The sequence below is a fragment of the Fukomys damarensis genome, unplaced genomic scaffold (assembly GCF_012274545.1).
Source record: "Fukomys damarensis isolate Sample0158 unplaced genomic scaffold, DMR_v1.0_HiC HiC_scaffold_5, whole genome shotgun sequence".
In the NCBI taxonomy this organism is placed as follows: Eukaryota; Metazoa; Chordata; class Mammalia; order Rodentia; family Bathyergidae; genus Fukomys; species Fukomys damarensis.
In genome coordinates, this window is record NW_022900917.1 from 68,220,785 (window position 1) to 68,227,900 (window position 7,116).

Consider the following 7,116-nt stretch of genomic DNA (forward strand, 5'->3'; position numbering starts at 1 on the left):
TGCGCCGGTCCCGCGCGACAGCCTCGGGAGAGCCGCGCCTGCCTGGCCCGGGGTTGCCGGTGTGACCTTGGCCTCGTGCCAGTCTTCGAGCCTCGATTGTGAGTGTTCGTGTGTGGTAGGTTACTGCTGCGTCCGCGGGGCCGCAGGATTCCGGAGTGTCTGCAGTAAATGACATCCGAACGAGAGATTGGGTTTTCAACGTCGCCGGTCCCGCGCGACAGCCTCGGGAGAGCCGCGCCTGCCTGGCCCGGGGTTGCCGGTGTGACCTTGGCCTCGTGCCAGTCTTCGAGCCTCGATTGTGAGTGTTCGTGTGTGGTAGGTTACTGCTGCGTCCGCGGGGCCGCAGGATTCCGGAGTGTCTGCAGTAAATGACATCCGAACGAGAGATTGGGTTTTCAACGTCAGACCTTGAAACCATTACCAGAAATCCTCAAGAAGGCTATACTATAAGGAGGCCTAAAATTTTCCATCAGTGAACGAGAAGATATTGGAAATGATTATGAAAACTTGTCTAGAGTGATGAGACAGTTTCAAAAGACTTCTGAAAATCCTTGTCCATGTTTCAGATGGATTTGTTAAAAGCATTTTGTGTTTGACTCCCCACGTTCCACCTTCATTTACATCACTAAAGTGAGAAACATTTATACATGAAAGATTTTTTTCTTCAGTAATTGCAAGTATGCAAATTTTGTTGTTAATTCTTGTAGTCTTTAGTGGGCTTGTGCTTTTGAAGTGCCGAGAAAGGCGGGTTGATAGATCCTTACCAGGCCTTTCTGATTTACAAGCCACGTGTTGCTTTATTCCTAGTAGAAAGAGATGGCTTAAGGCTGAATTTTGTTCTTAGAAATAAATAGCAGGGTTTTTTTGTTTTTCTTCGGTACCGGGGATCGAACTCAGGACCTTGCGCCACTGAGCTACATCCCCGGCCCCTACCATTTTTTAAACTTTATTTTGCAGGCCGTTTTCGTTGGTGTTTTCTAGTGTCAAGGCCCCTCAGAAGTTGGTGTTATTCTCATTTTACAAAGGAGGAAACTGAGGGACATAGGACTAAGTGTTTTGCTTTTGGTAGGCATTTGGTAAGCCGGCGTTAGTAAGGCAGTTGGTTGCCAGAGCCTGAGCTTAGAAATCTTTGAGATGAAATGTGGTTTACTTTCCTACTCAGTATGTTAAAATCCAGATATAGGAAAGTGTAGTAATGATCATATGCTGATATTAAAAGATGTGTTTTTAGTTTTTGTAACACAAGACCTCTCAGCAACTTACTGGTTATTTAATTCCGGCCATTCCAGCTTGCCGTTGTGAAAATATACTACTACCATTATTTGTTGGCAAAAATTGTGTTTAAGAGGATTTTGTAAAGTCATTACAGAAATAGTGTAGCCACTTCCTTAAAAGTTCTTATAGTGTAATTGCAGATTCTCTGGAAGCTTGTTAGGGACCTGGTGTTTTAATGTAGTACTGTTGTCTTTGGGGCCTCAAGGTAGGCAGCAGCTTTAAGGAAAAGAGTGTGTCCCTTATTGAAATCATTTTTAGTTTAAGAGCATTGAACAGAGTAGTGTATTCTTTTTGTACTTTCCATGCTTAGTACATTTGGTAATACATGATGGAAAGTTTGAATTTGACAGCTTAAAGAACTGCTTGACTTCAGATGTTTTACTTGAGGGCTGTGTCTTGGTTTTGTGATCTTCACCTATAAACAAAAATGGTATCTCTGTCAGAGGGCTTAGGTTAGGATACTTAATGAGATAGGATATGACCTCTTAAACGGCTATTTCAGCTTGGCTGTTAGTAAGCTTGGTGGCTTTTCAAAAATATTTTAATACTTCAGGTAAGTCCCTACTTTGTTACAGAAATTTCAGTGTTTTGAGGGCATCAGTCCAAAGTTTATTAGAAAAAATTTAATCCCAATATAGCCTCATCAGTGTTTATGTGAAACAAAATATTTTCCAAATCTCTCTTTTCCTTATATCCTATCATTGTAATTATGCTAATTTTTCATGTTTATAAAATCATGCAAAAATGATTTGGGGCTAAAATTTTACTTCAGGTATTAAAAAATGATACGTAGAAAAAAATGACACATAGGTGTGGAAGGGTCCAGTACATAGTTGAAATTGATTGTTCTGCCTTTTTGTTGTTGTAGTAGACTTGTATAAATTTCAGTACTTGTCAACCTCACCTTTTTCAGGCATTACCATTTTATATGTAGTGTTTGAAGTGTTTATTTCCCCCTGCCTATAAAAAAGTGCAATGACTATAATACAGAATCACACTAATTTGAGATTTTTAACAGGTCAGAAAGTAAAGCATCTCATTTTGGAGCCTCAAATAAAACGTGACATAAAGCTGTTTCTTAGGAAGTGTTAAATGCTAAATGAACCCACACCAGTGTAATGCTGAACTACCAAATTTAAATCCAAAGCAGAAAATACCAAGCATAGGAGTTTTTTTTTTAATACTATTACTTGTATGGTGATAATTCATTGATGCGGTATAGGACTTTCTAAACCTAAAACTTAGAAAATACAAGGGAAAATCACATAGACTGAGTAAAGGAAAACAAAAAACTTTATGACAAAATTTTTAAAACTTCTGTAAAAATGACAGTCTGATGGGAAAATATTTGTTTATGTGAATAAAGCCCTCATAAAAATTGTATGCTGTTAGTAAGACAAAAACAAAAACGTATAGTCCTGTAGAAAAATGGGCCTAGTATTTCACAAACAAAATAGATGGTTGGAAAATAAAAGAAAAAGTACTTGTTTATAGCGAAAACAGAGTTTTTCTTATTAGATTTCAAAGTGTTGTAAAAAGTATTTTGGCACAGGTATTTACCTATTTCATGTAGGTAAATGTATACAATTTTGATATGCTGTGACTTCTGTATGAAAGCATTTGGCAGTATCTGATGTTTGCTATATACCTTTTTTTTTTTTTTGGTACTGGGGATTGAACTTGGGTCTTTGCGCTTGCAAGGCAGGCTACCAAACCGCTGAGCTAAATCCTCGGCCCTGCTATATACCTTTTGACTCACAATTTCAGTTCTAACGAATTGGTCTAGACATTACAGTTATGCAAAAACAATGAACAGATACTCATTATTGCAAATAATAAAACTTCAAACCTAATATAAATGTATATTAGAAACCTGTTTATTGTATTAGGTTGAGCTGTACAGTAAAGTTTTTGAAATGAATGAGATAATTATTTTTGGTGCTATGAAAGAATCTGAGAAATCAGTCTATGAAGTAAGAAAGGAAAGTGAAGCAGAAAAATTTTGATCAGCAGAAGGGTACACTAGGGTGCTATTAACATTTTAAGAGAGGATAATTCTGCCTTGGTGGGTGTAGGTGCTATCCTTTGCATTGTAAGATTTTTAGCATCTTCATCCTCTAGGTGCCAGTTAGCAAATACCCAGCCCTGCCCTGCACACACCCAGTTGTGACAGCTCAAACCATCTAGATTTTGCCAAATGTCTCATTGTGTGTGGAGATGTGTTTGTGTATGCAAACAAACAAAAAAAAACAAAACCTAATTGTTGAGAACCACTGAGCTAGACAAATACACCAGTAGTACAGAATACAGAGCCCAAAAATAGACCACCGGTGTATGTATAGAAATTTGATTTGTTTCAGAGGTGGAATTGAAGTAGATTGAGTTAAATATGGACTGTTTAACTGACAGTCATTTACTTAGAGTAGATGGAAAAATCATACCAGATCCCTACCTCATATCTAATATGGAGAGTTAATTCTAAGTGAACCAGTATCTAAATGTGAAACATAGAACTTTAAATTTTTGGGAGGTATGGAATATCTTTTTCTTCAATCTTAGAGTAAGGAAGAAATTTTTTTTTCTTTTTTTTGGTACTGGGGGATTGAACTTTCAAGGCAGGCCACTGAACCGCTGGACTAAAACCCTTGCCCTTTTTTTTTTTTTTTTTTTTTTTTTTGGAAGAAATTCTTTAGAAATATATAAAAGCAATTTAGAAAATATTGATAAATTTATTAAATTTTAAAATTTAAAGAGGAAGCATCAAAAAACTAAATTGTATTTGTGTATGAATGTGTGTTTAATAATTTGTCAAGATGTACAAGAACCTTAAAATGGTTCTTATTTTTTGGTGCCAGGCATATAATGATAGAAAAAAAGATCAAGGTGTATTTCCTATTCTTACATAGTCAACCCAGAATACTTCCCTTCTGATCATTAAAATGTGGGATTTCTCCCCACCGGCAGCCAGTTCTGCAGATTTTTTAGTGGACACTACTGGTTGCTCTTTCTTTCAGTTCAGTGATGACACTATCATTGCTGAGCCCACAGATTGCAAGCTCAGTCTCACAGGATATCTGTGCTGCTGACTTGTCAAGCTATAAATTGGAATTCTCACAACCCCTGTTTGCTATAGTTCACTTTATTTACTGTAGTAGTCACAGAACTCAGGGAAATTTTTACTTATATTTGACCATTTATTAAAAAGGCTGTATGACAAATGGCACAGATGGCAGAGATATATAGGACACAGTGAAGAGGGGGAGCAGAGTTTCCATGTGCTCTTTAGACTCACCACTTCCAAAAACCACTTGAAAGTCCTCAGAACTCAGTCCTCTCAGTGTGGTGTAGGATCTTCATTATGTAGGCATGCTTGGTTAACTCACTGCCCATTGATTGAACAATTCAATCTTCAACTTGTCTCCCCTCTTCAGTGGTGGGGTGGTACTGGAAGTTCCAGACCTCTGATCCTTTGTTGCTTCCCACGGCAGCCAGTTCCCATCCTGAGACTACCTGGAGTCCTCCAGCCATCGTTCACCTTATTAGCATATCGGACATTCTGATCTCACTCCTAATTCTGGGACTTTAGGAATCCTATTATATGTAAGGAGTGTGGAAAATACCAAAAATGTGTAAAGGATTTGACTTTTCTAAGAAATCCATTTTCACATACTTTTAATAAAAAATACTTGTTATAATTTCAGCTTAAAAGCAAACTGTAGTGAATAAAATACTTAGAATACCAGTTTTTTTGTTGTTGTTGTTGTTTTTTGAGACAGGGTCTCACTATGTAGTTGAGACTGACCTGGAACTCACTATGAAGCCCAGGCTGGTCTCGAACTCACAGTGATCCTTCCTGCCTCAGCCTCCCAAGTGCTGGGATTACAGGAATGCGCCACCATGCCTGGTAGAATACCAGTTTTTTTTAACCTAAATTGAGTTCGGTAGAAATTTTTTTAACACTGTGCCTTATTAAGTATTCCAATACATGAACACTGTTTCAAGACAATTTATTTACTTTGTCCTAAATGTATTGCTAAGGATTTCCTTGGAAATGAGGTAGAAGTGACACTTGTTGCTGAGCTTCTCCGTCTTTATTCATTGGGTCTTGAGGTGTCCACAGTTTGCTTTAGATTGTTTTAATGTTATTTATGGTATCTGGAGAGTTGCAAATGTTATGTCTTATTATCTTCTAATTTTAGTCAGATTTTCATAAGAGGTTAAGAGTATGGACTTTGTACATAAAAGAGTTAACACTTTGTTGTGTAACATGCATGGGTTTTTTTTTTTTTTTTTTCTTTCCTGTTTTTGCTTGCTTGGTTGTGGTAATCCAAATTGACAAGGTTTTGAACTCTGAGTTTTTAATAGCTTTAAAATTTCTAAATTGATTTTGATGGCCTGCTTCTTTTCCTACTTCAGAAACTTTTACTTTAACCTATGTACTCACTGGAGATTTTGACTGAAATCCCTGAGTAATGGTTGTGTTCTATTCACCAGTGTCCCAAAGTGTTTTCTCTTTATAAAGCAGGTCACTTCCAAATCCTAATGGAATATTAACCAACCCTCAACTTAATATTTCCTTAGATCTTTGAAGTATGTGTCAAGAAAGAGTTATGCATCTATAGTGGTGAAAGCACAAGGAAACTTTATTAGCAGTACTACCTAAAAGTCACCAAAAGGAGTAATATTTGGTGATGTGCTACTTGAGAATCGGGGATTTTTTTCCTGTAAAAAGAGAGCTGATTTTTTCCACACTCTATGGATATGAACATGAGTATAAAAGAAAAATTCAGAAATCTTTTTTACCAACCAACTTAGGGTAGCAATTAAAACAAGTATTTTTTGTTTGTTTGTAGTTTGTGGCTTGTTCTTTGTTCTTGAGGCAGCAGCTGAGATTGCAGGTGTGCACTGTCATGCCCTGCTATTCTGTGTGTGTGTGTGCGTGTGTGTGTGTGTGTGTGTGTGGTACCGAGGATCAAACTTAGGACCTTGCACTTGCAAGGCAGGTGGCAGAACCACTGAGCTAAATCCCCAGCCCATGTACTGCTATTCTTAGTGATTGCTCTTTATTATATCTTGGGATGTGATTTTAATCAGGGAAGAGTTGTGTCAGATTATTACTTGCTAGGACACATCCGGACTTTGAAGTTGTACTCTTGTTATTTATCCTACCTATCTATCCTTTGTCCTTTTTTCCTTTGGTACTTTTGCATAAAGCAAAATGTCTTTTCTTAATTTATTTTTTTATGAGACAGGGTCTCACTATGTAGTTTATCTGTCCTTGAACTCACTGTTTAGCCCAGTGTGGGCTTGAACTTGCAGTGATCCTCCTGCCTTATCTTTCCAGAGTAAGGGCCGGGATTATAGGCCTGTGTCGCCCCACCTAGCTCAAAATGGCACTTTTTAATCAGAGATTATTTCTTTTTTTTTTTTTCAGAGATATTTCTAATACCCAAGTCATTCCTTTATTTTTGTGTAAAAATAAGCTTCAAGGGAAAAAGTTACCCAAATAAACAGGACTGATTATAAAATTATAGCAGAGTTCATGAATACTGGTAAAGATTAATGTACCATTTTATGAATAGCAAGGTGACAACAATTATTTCAGTCCCTGTTTTAACTTGAATTAGCATAAAATAAAACTGAAGATTATTAGGCTTTTCTTAGAAAAAATGTAGTACATTTATTTTCCCATATAAAGGAAGATCAGCTGGGCGTGGTGGTGCATGCCTGTAATCCCAGCACTCTGGAGGCTGAGGCAGGAGAATTGCTGTGAGTTCAAGACCAGCCTGGGCTACATAATGAGTTCCAGGTCAGTCTCAACAACATAGTGAGACCCTGTCT